The following is a 23,370-nucleotide window of genomic DNA, read 5'->3' as shown; positions in this document are numbered from 1 at the left end:
AAACTGCAGAAGAAAACAGCAAAGTAAAAACTTGAAGACATGGCAATAGAAACTATCCAAAATGAAACATAAAGAGAAAAAAAGACTGAAAAAAAAATGAACAGGGTATCAGTAAGTTGTGAGGCAACTTCAGATAACCCAATATGTGTGTAATTAGAGTCACCAAAAAGAAGACAGGGGCTTCCCTGGTGGCGCAGTGGTTGAGAGTCAGCCTGCTGGTGCAGGGGACGCGGGTTCGTGCCCCAGTCCAGGAGGATCCCACATGCCGCAGAGCTGCCGAGCCTGCGCGTCTAGAGCTTGTGCTCCGCAACGGGAGAGGCCACAGCGGTGAGAGGCCCATGTACCGAAAAAAAAAAAAAAAGAAGACAGAAAAATATTTGAAGAAATAAAGGCTGAAATGTTTCCAAATTTGGTGAAAACTATAAACTCATAGATCTAAGACACTCAATAAACCCTGAGCAGAAGAAACATGAAGAAATTACACACAAGCACATCATAATCAAGTTACTTAAAACTGATGACAAAGAGAACATCTTTAAAGCAGCCAGAAGTATAAATTTTTAAAAATAATAATAAAATATCTTTTCTTGTAGTCATGTTTCCTTTAAAACCAATCTACACTCCTCTTTCTGTAGCTTTTCCAATTAGGACCAATATTTTATTTTTAAGCTAGAAATTTATATATACATACAAACATATAATTATAAATTATATACTTAATATAAATTAAATATAAAATTCAGAAGCAGTGCTGGGAGTATGGTGAGGCAAAAGAAGAGAAGTTCCTCCAGCATAAAATTTTAAGGATGTACTTACCTGACTCTGAGAGGGACTGCCTCCTTAAATTTTCAGCCTAGGAGTCCTTCTTGCCTCTCCCTAGGCCCAGCCTTATTCTGCAACAATCATCAAAGAACCTCTCAATGAGTTTTACTGACGAACATTAGAGCCTCATTAGGAACTTAAGATTCCTAAAGATTCACTTGTATCCTAGAGTTTATATTTTCCAGGAAACATTTAAAATTCATCTCATTTGTCAACAAACAAGCAAAAATTCAGCACTATTTAAGTGTCTGAATCTTCTGAGGATACAACACAAGATCCTTACTTTAAGAAGTTCATGTCTAACTGCCAAATGTAAAATAGATAGCTAGTGGGAAGCAGCTGCATAGCACAGGGAGATCAGCTCGGTGCTTTGTGATCACCTAGAGGGGAAGGATAGGGAGGGTGGGAGGGAGACGCAATAGGGAGGGGATATGGGGATATATGTATACATATAGCTGATTCACTTCGTTATACAGCAGCAACTAACACAACATTGTAAAGAAATTATACTCCAATAAAGATGTTAAAAAAAAAAGTCTAGCAATGAAAGTTAACAATTGAACACTTACCATGAAAAATGGTAAGTATTAAAAGGAGGTATGGACTAGGAGCTTCTCAGGCACTGGGAAGAGAAAGCCTAACACTAAAGATTGGAAAAAGGGTTCCAGGGAAAGGCTTTGCAGGATGAACAGTCCTTCTGTGGTAGGGGATGCAAATTCATGACTACAGACCGAATATAAGAAAAAGTGACAGTGCATGCACAATGATTACATGTCAGTGTGCAGGGAGAAGAGGGAATGATGGGAACTATGGCAAACTGGAGCATGGTCCAAAAGGTGCAGTTACTCAACTCAGCTAATGGTTGCTATGTGGGGAACAGGTTCACCATGGTCAGATATTCCATTTTCCCAGAGGTTAGAAACTTGACATCTAGAATTACTTAACCTCTCTGAGTTTCAGTTTCCTCACCGATAAAATGGGAGTAACACTGTCTACCGACCTCACTAAAGAGGGCAAGAGGACTAGCAGAAAGCACATGTGAAATATGTGGCATAGCATTTGGTCAAAAGTGGTAGTTAGGGCTTCCCTGGTGGCGCAGTGGTTGAGAGTCAGCCTGCCAATGCAGGGGACACGGGTTCGTGCCCCGGTCAGGGAAGATCCCACATGCCATGCCGCGGAGCAGCTGGTCCCGTGAGCCATGGCCGCTGAGCCTGAGCGTCTGGAGCCTGTACTCCGCAACGGGAGAGGCCACAACAGTGAGAGGCCCGTGTACCGCAAAAAAAAAAAAAAAAAAAAAACGGTGGTAGTTATTAGCATTTTGAAGAAACAATAATTAAAAACAAAACTAAACCATAAAATCCATACCAAACTGAGTTTAAGTGTTTTTGTTCATTCAGGTCATAATTCAATCTCTTTCAGAGTTCTTAGTTTGAAGTGATGATAACAACAAAACAAGCAGAAATGGCAGTTAGCAGAGACCTGCGAGATATGATTCTAGACAATTAAAGATTCTTCTAATGCACTGAAGCACTGTGCACCAGGCACCTGCATGACAAGCATATTAAACAGAGAAAAATTCCTTAAAGAGTTGATGTTCGGTGGGGGTTGGGGAAAGGAGGCGAGGAGACAGATGATTAATAATGAACATTATAAATATGTATTATATATCAGCAAGTGATAAGTGCTATTAAAGGAGAGCACAGACTATGGGAAGATTGGGACTACAGGGTTGGTGGAGATGAAATTATAATTTCATATTGGTTGGTTAGAGCAGGTCCCATTGGGAAGAGAATATTTAGGGGAAGATTTGAAGGAGGGGAAAGACTTGGTTATGTGAATATCATTCCAAAATAGATGTATAATCAACAATTTTCTTAATTTGTATATTACTGATTCTCTATTCCAATTAATTCTCTATTAATCCTCTTTTTAGTCATATCAATTTTTTCTTACTCTTTCTTACTCAAAAAATATTTCAGGTAATTTGTTAGAAACAATGATCAAAAAGAAACATCAAAAAGAACACTGTTGGGGTTCCCTGGTGTCGCAGTGGTTAAGAATCTGCCTGCCAATTCAGGGGACACGGGTTCGACCCCCTAGTCCGGGAAGATCCCACATGCCACAGAGCGACTAAACCTGTCTGCCACAACTACTGAGCCTGCAGTCTAGAGCCCGTGAGCCACAACTACTGAGCCTCCATGCCGCTACTACTGAAGCCTGCATGCCTAGAGCCCGTGCTCTGCAACAAGAGAAACCCCCACTCGCCGCAACCAGAGAAAGCGCAGGTGCAGCAATGAGGACCCAATGCAGCCAAAAATAAAATGAATAAAATAAAATAATTTAAAAATAATAATAAAAATAAATAAAATAAAATACTATAATTTAAAAAAAGAACACTGTCATTTAGTGAGCACTCAATGAACATATTTTTAATGTTTTAGGAGGCAAATTAGATTAGCATGTTTAAATTTCAGAGATGATCCTTCAGCTAATTTAAATATCTTTAAAATAATGCATTTAATAGAACTGTCTCTATAAAATCTCAAATAGGTGACCAATATTTTTTAGCACAACATGCAAATATACTGCCATTCTAAGTAGACCAGCAGATTTGTTTCTTGAGAAGCAAGATAACCATAAACTATACAATTTTCTATAGGAAAGCATAATAAAAAGAGCTGATAAATAAGATTCTTGGGAATAATCACCCAGATTTTTTAGTAACCAGATCTCTGTGTGTGCTCCAAAAAAGAAGAAATTACACAACCAGACTAACTAAATAACATCACTTCAAGAAAAATAGAGAAATGATAAAAACTATAAAAGATTATAAATGTTTAACAGAGAAAAATGAACCATATAATAGAGCTATGAACTCTCTAACAGTTCTGAAAAATATTCAAGCTGAATTATAAAATAAGTGTTCAAATATATATTTTAATATCCTCCCCAGCACATTTCAGTATTTCCCTGAACCAATTTTATGTACATGTAATTTATGTTCCTGTGTCAAACACCTGAATGTTATAAATATATTAGCACAAAAACCTATTTTGAGGATTTTATTAAATCAGAAGTATGTACTAGTACGCTTCCACTCAGTTGAAGAAGTTAATACAAGAGCTGTTGGCTAGTTACAGTACAAAACTGAGCCAGGAAAAACATTCATTTATTTATATACTACAGCACCTGAAAATGTTTCATTTACACGGTGCCCAGAACCACAAAATTTATCAGACTCTCCCATCCAAGCAAAGGCTACATTTCCAAAGACACTGTAAAATTCAAACTAATTTTAAAGTAAAAACTAGCATTACATAATTATATCTAAAAATCAGAAAAAAATAAAGAGTATTCTGTAAATGATGAAAAAAGTAATGTACAAAAGATTTTGTAAAATAAAGAATTTTATGCAGAGATTGTGGAAATAATGATCCTAAGAACATTTTATGCAAAAAAATCAAGACTGCATATGATTAAGATGAAAAACCAGGGGGACTCATAACATAAACGATGTTATGTTATTACAGGGAGACATACATGTAGGAGACCTGAAATTTTCTATTTTTAAATTATTATTTATTTATAATACTTACAATCAGCCTTTTAATATAGCATGGAAAAATTACGGCATTTAAATACTCAAATCAAGTCAGCCAGCACCCACAAGGTCGGAGCCTAACTAAAAATTCACATTATTCACATATTTCAGTGTGTCACAGCTAGGGTCAATTCTGCCCCCCAGGGGCATCTGGCAATGTCTGGAGACATTTTCTGATTATCACAACTGCGAAGTAGGGGAAGTGGCACTACTGGTATCTAGTGGGTAGTCAGGAATGCTGCTAAACATCTTCAATGTACAGACAGCACCCCACAGAAAAATTATCCAGTCCAAAATATCAATAGTGTGCAGACTGAGACACTCTGCTATACAGATACATGCCTTTGTTTAAGACCCCGTCTCTGGGTCAGTCAGCTATGACCAGAATAGCAGAGTCAAATGGAACAATGAATAGTCATCTCCATAAAGAATCCCTCAGAGGGGCTTCCCTGGTGGCGCAGTGGTTGAGAGTCCGCCTGCCAATGCAGGGGACACGGGTTCGTGCCCCGGTCCGGGAAGATCCCACGTGCCTCGGAGCGGCTGGGCCCGTGAGCCATGGCCGCTGAGCCTGCGCATCCGGAGCCTGTGCTCCGCAACGGGAGAGGCCACAACAGTGAGAGGCCCGCGTACCGCAAAAAAAAAAAAAAAAAAAATCCCTCAGCAAAGGGCCATGTTTTAGAAGACAACATGACTGGCCTGTCCAATTTGTCAAGAAAACACAGAGTACCTTCTTTGTGGCCATCACCAAATTGCTCTTCACACCTCTGTCCCATCTGTCCAGGACCTCTATTTGGCTGAAAGTTATTATGTTCGAATCCTCCATGTGTCTTTCTTTTTCACTTTTTATTATGGAAAATCCACACATACACAAAATAGAATAGTATAATGTAGCCATCACCCAGCTTTAGCAAGTATCAACATTCTTTCATTTTTGATCTTGTCATTTTCATTTTTGGTTCTACCCCTCTTGTTTAGTGGTTTTGCTGGGGCATTTAAAAGCAAATCTCTGTCAACATATTATTTCACCAGTTAATACTTCAGTTTCTTCCTATGTAATTTACCCCTGAAGAAAGATACTCAGGATCAACTGGATATGATCAACCTGGAAAATGGGCAATAGAATGAAACTGGTTTAATAAAGTAAGGAGTTAATGGGAGGGACCAGAACAGACATCCCAGATGTGATAGGGCAAGCCTTCCATGGCTATAAGAAGTAAGCCAAGGGCTGCATACCAAAAGATAGTAAAAACAAAGGCATTTATGGTAGATGCATTCAGACATAGATTCTACAGTTAGGACCTATATGCAGAGTAAGGCAGCAGTGAGATGATATCACATAGTTGCCAATGATAAACCAAGTGTCTGTATCAGGAATGTTTGTAAGTCCTAACGCTCTTGCTAACTCTAACAATTTGATAGCTACGTGGAGTGCTCTTATAAAGATTCCAGCACTCCAAGGAGGGAAAAAAATCCAAGATCAGTGAGGAATAGGGAAATGGTAGCACCTATGCCCCAGAGTTGCCATTTCTTGTCTGGGAGTTAAAGTAATAAACCCTGGAAAGGAAACTTACCTTCCATGTAAAACGCAGGCATTACCTGAGAATCCAGGAAGCCAGAAGAAAGTCAAAAGTACCATGCATCATACTGCAGAGTCACATAAAAGGCTGGCCTGCTCCTTGGCATTCTGCCTATTCTCTACCAAATGTGGGTGGCCCTACACAGACAAACTTGTTCATAAAATACCAACAACACAGGAGCTGCACGACATGCGAGTGTACTATGACTACATCAAAAGAAAAGAAGCCAAGAATCCTGCTGTAAATTCATGGGAAGGATTTAAAACCACAGGTTTAAACCAGAGGCACTCAACTCATTAACATATAGTCCAAAAGAAAGAATATGTACCCGGCTCCTCTAGTTTCCAGTCTCAAACAGTGTGGTGTATGTTCTTTACAAAATTCAAGTCTGATTATGTCACACCTTACTTAAAATCCTTCAGTGATTCCCACCTTGCCCTAGAATAAAGTCCCAAATCGTAACACAGCCTGACCTCACCCTTGCCTACTTTTCCTCCTCCAGTGGCACAGCATTCTGCCTTTCTCCATCCATACTGACCTTCTTTCAGTTTCTCTTCCTTTCTTGGATAAAAAACATTTGCACTTGTTATGCTCCAGGCACTGTATTAAGCACTTTTCATACACATTTCATTTAATCCTCTTAAAACCTTAGATGCGTTATCATCTCCACAAGAGAAGTTAAGTGCCTTGCCACGGAAGAGCCAAGTCAGTGAGTGCTTAATTAAAGGTACTATACCTCAACTAAAGCCTTCTGCAATAAAGACTTGCCAAAAATGTAAGAAATTTGTTTTTAGATCATAAGCAAGCACTAGTCTCAAAGTGTTTGGTCATTTTTTTTAATTAAGTTAAATATAAAAATACAATAATGCCCCCACTTAACTCAGGTCAGACCTCTGACAATCTCTACTGTTCTCTAGAAGTTGGAATTAAAAAAAAAAAAAAAAAAAGCTGAAAGGCCTCTTGTAAAATCCATGAACTTTTTTATGACAGGACAAGCAGAGTTATGTGTAGACACCAACGATTAAGTAAACCAGATCATAATAAATTATATGTGGATACGATAGCCAGCGAGAAGTAAAAGCTAGTAGACAATTTAGAAAGAGTAGACCAGATCTTGTCTTCTTTTTGGTTCTTCTATACAATCTAAAGGCATTCAATTGTTTTTCATTCTTTTTTTTTGGCTGCACCCCGCAGCCTGTGGGATCTTCCCCGACCAGGGAGTGAACCCTGGCCACCACAGTGAAAGAGCCCAGCATCCTAACCGCTAGGCCACCAGAGAAGTCCTAAAGGCATTCGATTTTAATGAATAATAAAACAACATATTCAACAATGTGCCAATGCATCACAGTTTAGTTTAATATTTGAGATTCAAATAGGATTTAAGTCATGGAAGTCAAGCATTGTACAAATATTTTCTTTCTAAATGAGTAAAGCAAAAGCTCTGAAATTTAAGCTTCAGTTATTTTAAAAACTCTATCCTTATGATACAGGCTAAGTGGAGTGTCATTGTACAATATAAATGGCCAGCCAGCCATTAAAAACTTAAAGTATATTGGGACTTCCCTGGTGGCATAGTGGTTAAGAATCCACCTGCCAATGAACGGGACACGGGTTGGAGCCCTGGTCCGGGAAGATTCCACACGCTGTGGAGCAACTAAAGCCGTGCGCCACAACTACTGAGCCCGCGTGCCACAGCTACTGAAGCCCATGTGCCTAGAGCCCGTGCTCTGCAACAAGAGAAGCCACTGCAGTAAGAAGCCTGTGCACCACAACAAAGAGTAGCCCTCACTCACTGCAACTAGAGAAAACCCATGCGCAGCAACGAAGACCCAATGCAGCCAAAAATAAATAAACAAATAAATAAATTTTAAAAAATTTTTAAGTATTTTTTTTTAAGAATTGAGGATTCACTGAACCAAAAACAGGGTGTGAGTCTATTGTGTGAATGGAGACATATACAAGGTTTTCATCTGTGTTCAAATGTGTATGTATTAATTAAAGCACTAAGCATGAACAATTTGTAGCTGTTTTATAAGCCTCAGGAAATGAACAAATCTTGTAAATTTTAGATTAATTTATTCAGGAGAACAAAATACATTGACTTCCTTTTCTCTGTGCTATTTCCTACCTCTATCCTATTGTATGTGTGCATGTACATTTATAACATTATGTTTTTCTGATTACAAAAATAATGATATACATTGTACTTCTGAAATGCAGAAAAGGGAAAAGAAAATTTTTAAATACTACAATTCAAAGATAATCATTCCTCTTAAAATTTTAGTATATGTTCTTCTAGATTAGATACGTATTCTCTTTTACAAAGCTATGAAAATATTGTGAAAACTCTGTGTAACTTTTTTAATATAACAATTACCTTTCCAGGTGCTTAAATATTTTTCCAAAACATGACTTTTAAATAACTCTGTGTATGTTTTTACTGTAATCTAACTCGAAAACGTTTTGGAAATTGGTAAAATATAAATAAATATTAACCCTCATAGCATAATATTAGTTTAATCTGATTTTTGTCATTATTGAAAGGCAAAATAATCTACATCATATTGTAAATTAAAATAAATTGAAATATGACACTTGAATTTAAACATATGTTAAAATTATTCGATGGATCAAGTACTCTATAACATTCAAATTTTTCAAAACAATATAATATTCTGGAATCAGAAACAAAAGTATATTGTTATAGGTTTTAAAATATAATAATTAGATTGATGAGGATTGTAAAGACTTTCTTTTAAATAAGAATAATAAATAGCCCACAAAATTCAGGGCCAATCACATTTTTTTTTTTTTTTTTTTTTTTTTTTTGCGGTACGTGGGCCCCTCACTGTTGTGGCCTCTCCCGTTGCGGAGCACAGGCTCCGGACGCGCAGGCTCAGCGGCCATGGCTCACGGGCCCAGCCGCTCTGCGGCATGTGGGATCTTCCCGGACCGGGGCACGAACCCGCGTCCCCTGCATCAGCAGGTGGACTCTCAACCACCGTACCACCAGGGAAGCCCAATCACATATTATTTTTAAGTGGATCCTTTTTGAGGGAGGAAGATAATAATTTATCCAATGGAAGAAAAGGAGAAATTACAGAGCATGCAAGTTACAGTAATATTTAAAACTTTATTTTGAAATAATTTTAGGTTTACAGAGCATGATAAAGAAGGTACAGCTTTCTTTAATTTTCCAACCCTAAGATCTTACATAAGCATGGTACATTTATAGAAACTAAGAAGTTATAATTGGCGTAACACTATTAACTAAAATTCAGATTCCACCAGTTTTTCTAGCAATGCTCTTTTTCCGTTATATGATCCAAGCCAGGATACATAAGCATGGTAAGATCTTACATAAGCATGGTACATTTATAGAAACTAAGAAGTTATAATTGGTGTAACACTATTAACTAAAATTCAGATTCCACCAGTTTTTCTAGCAATGCTCTTTTTCCGTTATATGATCCAAGCCAGGATACCATGTTACATTTAGTCTTGATGACTACTTATTCTCCTCCGGTATCTGAGTCCCTTGGTCTTTGCTTTTTCATGACCTTGACACTTTTGAAGAGCATTCTTGTGGTATTTTGCAGAATGTTCCTCAATTTGGGCTTGCTTAATGTTTTCTCATGATAATACCAGGGTTAGGAATTTTTGAGAATACTAGAGAGGTGAAGTGCCCTTACCATCACATCATACCACAAGGTATATGGTATCCACATGACTAAACTAGTGATGGTAATCTTAATCATTTGATTAAGGTAATGTCAGCCAGGTTTCTTACTATAAAATTACTGTTTCCCTCTCCATACTCTATTCATTAGAAATGAGTCACTGAAATCCAGACCACCCAGAAGAGGGAGAATTAAGCTCAACCTCCTAGAGGAAGGAGTATCAAAGCATTTGTGAACATATGTTAAATCATTAGAGTAATTAATAAATATTTGGGGGGAGATACTTCCAGGCTATGCAAATACCCTGTTTCTCCTTAAAGTGTTGCCCACTAATTTTAGCATTCATCAGTAGATTTGCCTGCAGCAATTATTACTGTGGTACGTTAATTGTGATTTTCTATTTCCCTTATTCCTTTTACATTTATTATTTGAAATTCTTTTGTAAGGAACATTTGTCCCTTCTCCATTTATTTATTTACTTAATTATTTATGTCAGTATGGACTCACAGATATTTATTTTATTCTTTGAGTTATAATCCATACTATTGTTATTTATTGTGTTGCTCAGATTATTCCAACTTTGGCTATTGGTTCTTTCAGGTTGGCTTCTTCATTAACACAGCAGAGTAATTTTTTAAGAGTAACATTCAGTGTCTTTTAGATATTTCCAAAGTTGTGAAACATCACCAATATCTAATTCCAAAACATTTCATCATCCCAAAAAGAAACCTGTGTAGTTCTTTCTCCTGACACTTCTGACATGAACTCTGTGGATTTTTTCCCATACCAACAATAAATTCTCCAACACTAACTGGGTATATCTAGGGTTTTGATGCATTTTAAATTAATTTTATATATGATGTGAGGTAGGGGTCCAACTTCATTTTTTGGCATGTAGATATCCAGTTGTCCCAGCACATTTCTGGATTCTCAATTCTACATCATTATCTATATATCAGTCTTTAACGCCAGTCCCACACTGTTTTCACTACTGTTGCTTTGAGGTAAGCTTTGAAATTCAAAACTGTGCTCCAACTTTTTTCTTTTCAAGGTTTTCTGGCTATTCTGTGTCGTTTGCCTTTCCACATGAATTTTTAAAATCACCTTGTCAATTCCAGCAAAAAAAAAAAAAAAGTATTTGGGATTTTGAAAGGGATTGTATTGAATCTATAAATCAATTTGGAAAGGATTTCCGTCTTAACAATGTTAAGTCTTCCAATCCAATATTTCCATTTATTTAGGTCTTTTTTTCATTTCTTCAATGATGTTTTGTAGTTTTCAGTGTACAAGTCTTACACTTTTGTTAAATTTATTCCTAAATATTTTTTTCATTTTTGATGTTACTACTATAAACAGAATTGTCTTAACTTCATTTTTGGATTATTTATTCCTAGTGAATAGATACAGAATCGAGCTTTGCATACTGATCATGTATACTGCAATCTTGTTGGACTCATTTATTAGTTCTGATCATTTTTGTGTGTGTGTATTCCTTAAGATATTCTATACACAAGCTCATGTCATCTGTGAATACAGATACTTTTACTTCTTTCTTTCTAATCTGGATGCCTTATATTTCTTTTGCTTGTCTAATTGCCCTAGCTTGATCCTTCAGTACAATGTTGAATAGAAGTGATTAGAGTGCACATCTTTCAGTTGTTCCTAATCTTAGGGGTAAGGCTATCAGTTTTTCACCATTAAGTGAGACGTTAACCTTGAATTTTTCATAGATGCCCTTTATCAGTTTGAAGGAGTTCCCCGTATTCCAAATACGTTAAGCGTTTTTATCATGAAAAGATGTGGATTTTTTTCAAGTGCTTCTTCTGTGTTTTGAGATGATCATGGGTTTTTAGTCTATTGTTATGGTCCATTTTATTGATTGGGTTTTGTATATTGAAACAATTTTGCATTCCTAGGATAAACCCCACTTGATCATAGTGTATAATCCTTTTCCTAAGTTTGCTTGATTCTGTTTGTTAATATTTTGTTGAGAAATTTTGGGCTCTACATTCACAGAGATGCTTATCTGTAGTTGTCTTTTCTTGTAATGTCTTCATCTGGTTTTGGTATCAGAGTAATACTGATTTCACAGAATGATTTGAAGCGTTTTCCCTTCTCTTCTAGCTTTTGTAAAAGCAGAGTAATTAAAAAAAATTTATAAGACTTTATGTACTCATTTAACATTCAGATTTTGAGTGAAAAAAGATAAAAAGATAATTATATAAAAGATTTGCAGGAGCATAGACTTCTGCTTTGGGCCACTGTATGGTAACTAGTATTGGACTTATCAATTATAAAACTGGGCAAAATATATGACTTACTGCTTTTATAAACTGGACAGCCTGTAGTACAAAAGGGAACAAATCAGGTGAGCCTCTGGGGCTCTTTCTGCACCTGGTGCAGTGAGGAGGAGCTCAAGTAAAAAGTGTCATTCTCACGGAGCTGACAAGGCAAAGACTGGAGATTGGAGTATTGCAGCAACTGGAATTTATGGGGCAGGATTCACAGAGGAGGGAGTTGTGGTGAGGAGGTAACATAGAATTATGCATAGTAGTTTCCTTCAGGACTTTGGCCACAGCCAGAACCATGCATTTCAAGATAAGACTCCATGAGAATTAGCAGACGGTAGCTGCCAAGAGCTGAGTGGAAAAAAAGAGAAGCTGCACAAAGCTAGAAAAAGTTCAGGGCAAAGGGAATGGAAGGATCTTGTAGAACTTCTCAAGTACTCTAGTTGCAACTCCCAAAAGGGTCTTCCTTAACAGTAAGAACCAAAATCTAAAAGAAGAGACAAACCCTAGGACTAAGGACAAATCTAAAATAGACCTACATTAACAAATCATTACTCTAATTCTGACAAATCAAAAGGATCTTCCAACAATTTTTTTTAATGGGAAAAACATTCTTTTCCTTTTTTTTTAAATTGAAGTATACTTGATTTACAATGTTACGTTAGTTTCAGGTGTACAGCAAAGTGAATCTGTTATACGTATACATATATCCACTCTTTTTTAGATTCTTTTCCCATACAGGCCATTAAAGAGTATTGAGTAGAGTTCCCTGTGCTATACAGTAGGTCCTTACTAGTTATCTATTTTATACACAGTGTATATGTCAATCCCAATCTTCCAATTTATCCCTCCCCCCCCAACACCCTGGTAATCATAAGTTTATTCTACATCTGTAACTCTATTTCTATTTTGTAGGTAAGTTCATCTGTAGCCTGTTTTTGATTCCACTTATAAGTAATATCATATGATATCTGTCTTTCTCTGTCTGACTTACTTACTCAGTATGGACTTAGGTCCATCCATGTTGCTACAAATGGCATTATTTAGTTCTTTTTTATGGCTGAGTAATATTCCGTTGTATATATGTACCACATCTTCTTTATTCATTCATCTGTCAATAGACATTTAGGTTGCTTCCATGCCTTTGCTATTGTAAATAGTGCTGCAATGAACATTGGGGTACATGTATCTTTTCGAATTATGGTTTTCTCTGGATATGTACCCAGGAGTAGGGTAAGACGAATCAATGGACAAAGGATTAATCTCCAAAATATATAAACAGCTCATGTAGCTCAATATTAAAAAAACAAACAACCCAATCTAAAAATGGGCAGAAGACCTAAATAGACATTTCTCCAAAGAAGACATACAGATGGCCAAGAAGCTCATGAAAAGCTGCTCAACATCACTAATTATTAGAGAAATGCAAATCAAAACTACAATGAGGTATCACTTCATACCAGTTAGAATGGGCATCATCAGAAAATCTACAAACAACAAATGCTGGAGATGGTGTGGAGAAAAGGGAACCCTCTTGCACTGTTGGTAGCAATGTAAATTGTCACAGCCACTATGGAGAACAGTATGGAGATTCCTGAAAAAACTAAAAATAGAACTACCATATGACCCAGATATCCCACTACTGGGCATATACCCAGAGAAAAACATACTTCAAAAAGACACATGTACCCCAATGTTCACTGAAGCACTATTTACAATAGTCAGGTCATGGAAGCAACCTAAATGCCCATCAACAGACGAATGGATTAAGAAAATGTGGTACATATATACCATGGAATATTAGTCAGCCATAAAAAGGAACACAATCGGGTAATTTGTTGAGACATGGATGGATCTAGAGACTGTCATACAGAGTGAAGTAAGGCAGAAAGAGAAAAACAAATATCGTATATTAACGCATAAATGTGGAACCTAGAAAAATGGTACAGATGAACTGGTTTGCAGGGCAGAAAGTGAGACACAGATGTAGAGAACAAACGTATGGACACCAAGGGGGGAAAGCCGCTGGGGGATGGGGGGTGTGTGATGAATTGGGCGATTGGGATTGACATGTATACACTGATGTGTATAAAACTGATGACTAGTAAGAACCTGCTGTATAAAAAAATAAATAAAATTAAATTTAAAAAAAAAGAAAGTACTCAACTGAAAGTTCCAGAAATATAGATACACACACATATTTATAGTATTTAAGTCAGTAAGATAACTGTAATAATAAACACTTTAGCATATTTCTAAATTATTATTAATGTTAAAATTCTTAAAGATTAAATCAAAGTCAAAAATGATGAAAGATTCAGATGAGTAAGCTAATGTCTCAAGTACAAGGTAAATTAGAAATGTCGCTATGTAAAGGACATTTTAAAGGCTAATAAACTACCATCAGCAATACAATATCCAAAAATAAAAAATACCTCATCAAAATTAAAATACATGCCAGCTATATAAACGCTAGAAATACATAATCCACCATTAGAAAGCAATTCAACGGGCAAGAACTGTTGAAATGTTAACCATATATTTGTGTTACATGTTCTTCATCAGAGGTATGAAAAATGTGGTACAGACCCCACTGTTGTATTACTTGGTATAGTTAAATATCAAGAGGATAGGAAAATATTGATTTATGGCTCCTTGCCTAATTAAATTGTGGTTTATGACACATTTATGTGCCATTGTATATGTCTAGATATAAGGCTACCCTTAATATAAAGTGATTTCCTATTTTTTCAAGGGCAAGGCCAATTAAAAAGGTTTTTTTTCCAAAATGAATAAACTTTTATGTAAATGGAATCCCCATATACCTATTAATAATATTAAATTAGTTAATTTAGATATATACTTAAATTACATAAGATTACATAGTAATCTAGAAATATTGCTTTGTTCCACTTAGAGTTTGATGAAACAATCTTATTCAAACTCTTCACATGCATCTTCAACATCTGCTTCTTCACTATTACCAGGGCCATTCATACCACAATATTTCAAAATAGGTAGCTGAGAAATGGATAGACAAGTCACCTTTATCAAGGCTATAAAGAATTTTGTTGATAAGGATTATGAAAATATTTGCAAAGAGGATTTCCATTAAGAAAGCTGTAATTCTGACCCACTCCAGAGAGGGTGTGGGTGATATCCTCACTTTACCCCAAGCCTAAAGACAGGGACTTGACCAAAAAAACCTGGAAAACTTCTCATGTATTCCCTGCAGCTGGGGGACAAAGTCATCTATTGAATGACTTGTTCCTGAGAAAACTAAAGTAGATTATGACAGCAGAACAGACAGGGCCGCATCTGGGAAGTAACTGCACACCCCTCCAATGGCTGACCAAAATGTGTGAATCCTAAACAAAATATGGGGCTTCCCTGGTGGCGCAGTGGTTGAGAGTCCGCCTGCCAATGCAGGGGACACGGATTCGTGCCCCAGTCTGGGAAGATCCTACATGCCGCGGAGCGGCTAGGCCCATGAGCCATGGCTGCTGAGCCTGCACATCCGGAGCCTGTGCTCTGCAATAGGAGAGGCCACAACAGTGAGAGGCCCGCGTACCACAAAAAATAAAAATAAAAAAAAATATGGAATTCATGGTAGGTATGTTGGTCTGGAATCATTCAAACCAAGATCCTATCCAAAAGGAACACCTGGCTCCCTATCGCGTTCTGTCTATAGGGTCATTTGAAGAAAGCTAGAGGAAAGGAAGAGGAGAAAAGAACTGGCCTCTCCCTGTATGCTTCCTATTTCTGTCAGCTTCTCCCAGCAATGATACTTTACCCTCAGCAGAAACAGTTGATCCTAAAGCAGCAGTGGGTTGCAGCTTCTTTCCCAAAACCACCTTCATTGTGTCCCTCAGATATGCCAGTACCAGATGGCCAGTGGCCCTCACCAGAGTTCTCAGTCCAGCATCCATATTCCTAAAGTACCAGCAATGACCCCACCTCAGAGGTCTGAGTCCCAGCTCAAGACCCCTCCTCTAAACCTCTAAGACTTTAAAATACCAACCTCTTCCCTTTTGTACCCCCCGACTTAAAGGAGTTATCTGTTCTCTAATACTTGGTTAATGATTCTTTACATAAAATTGTCCTTTAGGGCTTCCCTGATGGCGCAGTGGTTGAGAGTCTGCCTGCCAATGCAGGGGACACGGGCTCGAGCCCTGGTCTGGGAAGATCCCACATGCCGCGGAGCAACTAGGCCCGTGAGCCACAACTACTGAGCCTGCGCGTCTGGAGCTTGTGCTCCACAACAAGAGAGGCCGCGACAGTGAGAGGCCCACGCACCGCGATGAAGAGTGGCCCCTGCTTGCCGCAACTAGAGAAAGCCCTCACACAGAAACAAAGACCCAGCACAGCCAAAAACGAATAAATAATTAATTAAAAAGAATTTTCCTTTAAAATAATTGATATGGTTCCTGTTTCCTGACTAAACTCTGACTGATTCATAAGTTTCACTGTCTTCAATAAAACCTAATGCAAAGCCCATGAATATGACATTATAGAATATGACGTTATCCTGAAGCTCATGTTCAGCAAGTGGTGACAACAAAGAGACCCACCTGGCATGATACAGGTGTCCATAAAGGCTTTATACTCAGTCACTTGCTGTAAATGGGCAACATTCTTTAACCCCTTTGAGTGCCACCCAACCAAACTCTGGAAGCACAGGATGACCTCAGTATAACCCTCTCCTTTTGTTTTTACGAAGACCTCTCCAGCCAACCTTTTGACTTAAGACCCTTAGGAGTGAGACAGTTGCCAGGCCCTATATCTTCTAAAGTTTCAGTGCCAAATGTGAAGTTCTCTAAATGGGTCTCTTCAAGGCCCCATCACCTTACTTGAGGTAGAGGCCAGCACCACTCTCCTCTCTCTGGGAAAGGTGGGAGAGGAAACATCATTAAACACTGACATCTCTGTCACAAGAAATACTCAATACAGGCCTCCATCTTTCAGCCTTTTTATATCTAGGAAGGTGATATGTTAATGACAGCAGAAATGAGTTTTGAAAACCCCCTTTTCCAACTATGCATAGATGGACTAGTGCTTAAATTTAGAATGTAGATACTTAGCATTTATGAGCCTTGGCCCCCAGAGCCTCGGCCCCTAGAGCCTCCTTTGAAACTCCAAGTCATCAGAAAATTTTTCACTTAAAATCCTATCTGTATTAGTTACAGTATAGATTAATCTTCTATAACAAAAGACCCCAAAATACAGCAGCTCAAATAAGGTCAAGGTTTATTGCTCTCTCATGTTAAGAGAGCAATAAACTTCTACCTTATGGAAGAATAAACTTTTACCTCATGAGAAGACAGCTTGCTCCATGGGGTCACCTAGGACCAGGGCCCTTCCATTTTGTTTTTCGGACATCCCCTTAAGGGTATTGCCCTCACCTACATAGTTGAAGCTGGCTCACTACTGTGATGGTCGAAGTACAGCCTTCAGGAGAATTGAATGCAATAGATGGATCTACATACCCAATATTTTAAAGGCAAGACTCAGAAATTACGTTTATAATTTCTACTCACATGCCATAGGAAAAAAATTACACATGTAATCACGCCTAACTCTAACTAGGCTCAGAAATATAATCTCTAGCTCAGGGGCCATGTACCCAGCTGGAAGTCAGCAGCTTCTACTGCTAAAAGGAAAAGACACTGGCGATAATTAGCAGATTCTGCTAATAATCACTTCTAAATAATTTCAAAATTAAAAATTAATATTGAAAAGGAAATTACTGAAAATTTTAACATGAAATGCTACATTCAGAATATTTTAAAAAATAAAAAGTTTTCTTTAAAACTTTAGTCTTAAAATATCTTAGGGCTTCCCTGGTGGCGAAGGTTGAGAGTCCACCTGCCAATGCAGGGGACGCGGGTTCGTGCCCCGGTCCGGGAGAATCCCGCGTGCTGCGGGGCGGCTGGGCCCGTGAGCCATGGCCGCTGGGCCTGCGCGTCCGGAGCCTGTGCTCCGCAACGGGAGAGGCCGCAACAGTGAGAGGCCGGCGTACTGCAAAAAAAAAAAAAAAAAAATCTTAAACCTGCATAAATTATAATCTATCTTGACATTTAAGAAACTAATGTTGAGATCATTGAGATCTACTTTCAGTGATGTAGAGAAATAGTGAAAACAACAACAGAAAAGATCCTTACATGAGCTAGGACCCTCAGTTCAATTCCTTCAAATTCTGAAATATTTCATCAGAGCCAATAAAATTAAAACAATAAAAATAGCATAGTTTTCATTTCACCTCATTTTTTTATCTACCTACCCTGACTTAAACAGGTAGGAAAATGCCTAGAGCAGGAGCTATGAGGAAAAACTCAAGAGAAGCGTTCTGTTCATTCACAAACTAAATAATCAATTCATTCAGTGACTATAAAGAGGCCATGTATTAAGTATTAGAAGACACCACCTCTAATATTTTTAGACATAGTGAAAGTTCTAAAAATTACCAGCCAACAGGTTATTTTTGGCTAAACTACACTGTGTGAGCTTTATTCCATATAGGCTTAACATATGTTAAGATGTGTTCAGAAAAACAAATCAATTCAACATGAACTAATATTCAGGCGGCAACCACAGATCAGTTACAGCCAACTTCTGACTTCTTTGGCGAGAAATCCCTAGATTAATAAATGCGTTTGGAGTATCAGAGAATTTGTGACTAGGATTACCATAGTCACTTTTTTTTTCATAGTTACTTTTTAAAAAGCTAATTCCAAAGTTTCCAGATGTCCTCTAACTATAGATGGCAGTTTAACAAAGTTACAAATTCCAAGATAACTAAACAATCTTATACTTGGGAGACGTGTTTGAAAAGGGACACCTGAAGTAATAAAAGTAGAACCATTTGAACATGTCTCAAGACCAGTGGTCTTCCCAAAACTATGATGAAAGAACCCAGTATATGAACTGCCCTGTTCAGGCTGAACTTTGAGAAAGCATGTTGAGGTGTTTGTAAATTTACCTATGGGAGAGAATTTGCAGTATTTGGGGGTCTGGCACAGTTACTGCTTTTCATTAGCTTAACTAGAACTCATTTTCACAACTGGGATCTTAGAGAATGTGTATTTTGGGACAATCAAATTTTAAATAGAAAATAAAAGTTTTAGATATATAATAGCTTAAAGACAAAATATTTTTTAAAGTTTTTTCGTAGATTATTATTTATAATAAAGTTTCAACTGATAAATACAAATGACTAAATACATTTTCATGTATGTCAGTTTACGTCAACATTTTTAGGTACTCTTCAGCTAATTAAACAACCATTCCACTTTTGAACACCTCATTTTTAATCTTCTATATTTATTTGACCATTTCCTACTGAAAGTTGAGTATCACAATTTATATAAAGTCTGCTTTCATGAGAACTCCTTGTGAGCAAATAATGTTTTCATGTTAAAGACTAGCATATTAAGCCACGTTAAAAGAGGAATGGTAAGAATGTTTAACCAAGTTTGGAAGTTCGGCAGTAGCTTAGACTAAAAAAAGCTGTTCTAACAGAGGGCCAGTTAAATACCCCATAGTCTGAAGAATACTTTTAAAGCTCAGATTCGTTATTCAAAGAAAAAGTAATAAAACTATGTAAAATTTAATGTGTGGAAACATTTAAAATTCCATCATTTGAAAGAGTAACCTGGAATAATATACCAAGTGTTCTAATTTGGAACCAAGACAATTACACTATTTTAGGTAAACCAAAAGCCCTTATTTAATAAAAATCTCTATTAGGATAATGGGATTATTTTTAACTCTTGTAAACAAAAAAAACACAACAACAACAAAACAAGAACAGGACTAAAGGAAGGACATTCATTAATTCAAGTAAGGCAATGAAATAGAAGATCAAAAATCTGAAACATTTACTCTCTGTATCAAAGTACATTTAAAAAAAAAGCAAACCATAAAGATTCTTAATTGAGTATTAACCTGTGGAAGTCTAAGAGGCAAACAGAATCTTAAATCTCAAAAACATCTCAGAGATTGTGTCAGTTATTAAGCTACTGTCTTTTAGAAGTCCAAACCCAGACTTCTACGTTATACTTTCTGACGCCAGGGCTGGGACCTTGTAAACCACATTTCTGTTTTGCCAGCTGCCTCCATGTTGGATTCTGCTGAAAAGGAATCCTAGAAGGAGAAAGAATCAACTTGTGCCTTCAGTCCGCATCTCATTTGCTTCCTCCAGGCTTCTTCAGTAAGCCATTCTTGTTAGCATTGTCCCAACACTTCTTCAGCCCAGCAGCAAAACCCTTCCATAATAACATGTGAATGTAGTTTGCAGTGTGTGCAACACCTGCCAAACCAATCCTTATCTTGTCCTCCTGGTAGTTGTGATGTCTTACTATTCTCCTTTCCCCTTTTCAGTTTTCTATTTAGCTTTATGCCAAATTCATAATTCCTAATATTAAATTCTCTTTTTAAATAACTAATACAGGTTCTGTCCTCTGACTAAACCTGGTCTGACTGATCACCTGTCCAGTAGTTCCAAAGGGAAATGGTGCTATCAAAGTCATCAATATGGAAAAAATATTATTTTCATAAAACAAATGTTAACCAAATATTCTTGGTTCCTAGGCATACACAGAAGAGAGTGATTCTCAACCAGAGCAGCATGGAGATTATGGGGCTGAGATGGGGACTTACATTAACCAAAAGTTTAGAAACACCAAGTCAAGTCCAACCCTTTCATAATATAAAGGAACCTATGAATTTACCCTCTATGGAAAAAAAAAACTGCAGATATGGTTAAGAATCTGGGTGGGCCCTAAATGTAATCACATGTATTTTTATAAGACACAGACAGAGGGAGACACACACAGAACTGGAGAAGTCTACGTGACTACAGTGTCAGAGACTGGAGTGATGCAACCACTAGGTAAAAAACACCAGCAGTCACCAAATGCTGGCAGAAACCGGAAGTGGCAAGAAACAGATTCTCCCTCAGACACTCTGGTTGCAGCATGGTCCAGAACCTTTTGTAAAAGAATGAATTTTGATTGTTTTAAGCAACCAAGTTTGCAGTAATTTGTTAAGCAGCCCTAGGAAACTAATATAAGGATATTACACAAAAGCTTTATGGAATGCATGGTATTTTAAGAATGGCAGGTAGGATTTACATGTACAGTGACTGTAAAGAATAAAAAGAAAAGGGGAAGGGAAAGTGAGCATTAGAGATGAAGAGAAAATGCAGTGAGACAGAAAATCAAGGGAGTTGTACAAGGTAAAAACAAAGTTCAATTAGGCAAGTGTATATGCCACTTAGAAGTAATGATACATTACTGAAGATTTTAAATGCCAGCCTAAGAAGTCTGAACTTTAAGAAGTTTGAACTTTAATTTCTGGACAGTCAAGATCTCTGCAGCTTGTGAGGACAAGCCCCGTATGTGGAGGGGAGAGGCATAGGAGACAGAGTATGGAAAGAAAAAATAATGATGTGATAAATCCTTTGCATACCTCTTATACTATTCTCTAACTTTTTACTCATATTCTTCCACCAGAAGGCTTAAGGGTTGGGATTGAGTTTCCCCAAGATCGAGAAAAAATTCTGACATACAGATAAACAGTAAATGAGTGAATGAAGAATATTGTGCATTTTTTGTTTGTCATTACTAAGCATGGTATGGTAGAGCAGAATACTGAACAGTACTTGAATCACTTTTACTCTTCAAAGGTTTGATTAAGATGTTTTAAAAATATATATTAATATTGAAAGTATAAAATATTTGGGCTCAGTGTGATTATCCCCAGGGAATACACCAGAACCAGGACAACAATTCTAGCCAAATCCAATCAATTAGTGGTGGTTGCCTGGAGCAGAGTTAAGAAGTAAGCTAAGGTTTGTGTCACAATAGATTAATAACGTCTGCTAAAGTGTTAGATTAAAAATAGACCCCAAATGACTCGTGTTTCTCATCCCATTCTTGCTCCATAAGTTAGTCATTTGGTTTCCTTAAAAACTTTTTTTTAAAATAAATTTATTTATTTTATTCATTTATTTTGGGCTGCAATGGATCCTCGTTGCTGCACACAGGCTTTCTCTACTTGCAGTGAGTGGGGGCTACTCTTCGGTGTGGTGCATAGTCTTCTCATTGCAGTGGCTTCTCTTGTTGCAGAGTATGGGCTCTAGGCACGCAGGCTTCAGTAGTTGTGACACACGGGCTCAGTAGTTGTGGCTCACGGGCTCAGTAGTTATGGCACACAGGTTCTAGAATGCAGGCTCAGTAGTTGTGGCACACGGGCTTAGTTGCTCCACAGCATGCGGGATCTTCCCGGACCAGGGGTTGAACCCGTGTCCCCTGCATTGGCAGGCTGATTCTTAACCACTGCACCACCAGGCAAATCCCAAAACTTTTCATTTTTATGTCTTATGTGAATTACAGAAAGAAAAATTCCATTTCAATGAAGATTTCCATTAGTTGAGCTTGGTTAATCAAAAATTTACTGAATTCAAGTAAAAAAGAAGGCAAAGGTTGTGTTGAGGGAATAGAGGGTTGCTCTGCTTTCTTTATTCTCTATTTCATTATATTAACTATCCCGGCTGAAAAGATAGGGCAGATTCAACTGCCTGCCTTAGAATTCCAGTGCATGTTTTATTAAAGGACTAGTTCTGTGTCTGGACAAAGCAACATACCCAGTGGGGCCTTTGAGAAGAGGAAAATCAGCACACGCGTCAGTGAAAAACCGGAGGCGGGGGAAGGATAGGAACTCTTTGTAAAGACTTATTTCCAAAGTTTATACTAAAGGTTTTGAGGCTAGACCCAGGGAGAGGCTGAACAGCAGTGGCCCACAAACCTCTGCGAGCAAATGCAGCACACTCACCTCACGTAAGTAGCGAACCAAAATAACTGCCTTTTTTTTTTTTTTTTTTTTTTTTTTTGCGGTACGCGGGCCTCTCACTGTTGCGGCCTCTCCCGTTGCGGAGCACAGGCTCTGGATGCGCAGGCTCAGCGGCCATGGCTCACGGGCCTAGCCACTCCGCGGCGTGTGGGATCCTCCCGGACCGGGGCACGAACCCATGTCCCCTGCGTCGGCAGGCGGACTCCCAACCACTGCAACACCAGGTAAGCCCATGCCTTTTAAAGGTTTAAAATATAGCTCATGAAACGAGATATAAATGCAAACATTATCATACAAGTTTTGTTATACTTGTAAGAAAGTATAGTAGAGTACGCACCCTCTTTGTCGGGGTGCAAGCTGTTTACGGTCCCGCTCCGGCTACATTTTTGTTGCCGTAGGTTGGAGTCCCAGGGCGGGTGTCGGCAGTTCTCCTAAAGCCCTTAAATCGGGTCCTCAATTGACAACCCACGTAGGTAAGCTCGGAAACGTCAAAATGCGCACTTTTTCTGGAAAAGCGCGGGAGAGACGCCGGCTACAGCCCCGCCCCCACA

General features: G+C 37.9%; 1 long non-coding RNA gene across 1 annotated transcript in view; it reads right to left on the bottom strand.

Moving 5' to 3' along the window:
• LOC307184397 overlaps positions 1–23,333 on the bottom strand; it is a 202,367-nt gene extending 179,034 nt beyond the window's left edge. The window contains exons 1-2 of the long non-coding RNA XR_013827719.1: positions 23,157–23,333; positions 817–893 (exon numbers count right to left, since the gene is read on the bottom strand). This is a non-coding gene — a long non-coding RNA (uncharacterized lncRNA). The remainder of the gene's footprint in view (positions 1–816; positions 894–23,156) is intronic.
• Positions 23,334–23,370: the final 37 nt, after the last annotated feature.

Source organism: Stenella coeruleoalba, assembly GCF_951394435.1.
Source record: "Stenella coeruleoalba genome assembly, chromosome: 3".
Classification (NCBI taxonomy): Eukaryota; Metazoa; Chordata; class Mammalia; order Artiodactyla; family Delphinidae; genus Stenella; species Stenella coeruleoalba.
The sequence above is the reverse complement of the archived record's forward strand: the minus strand, read 5'-3'. Positions and strand labels throughout refer to the sequence as shown.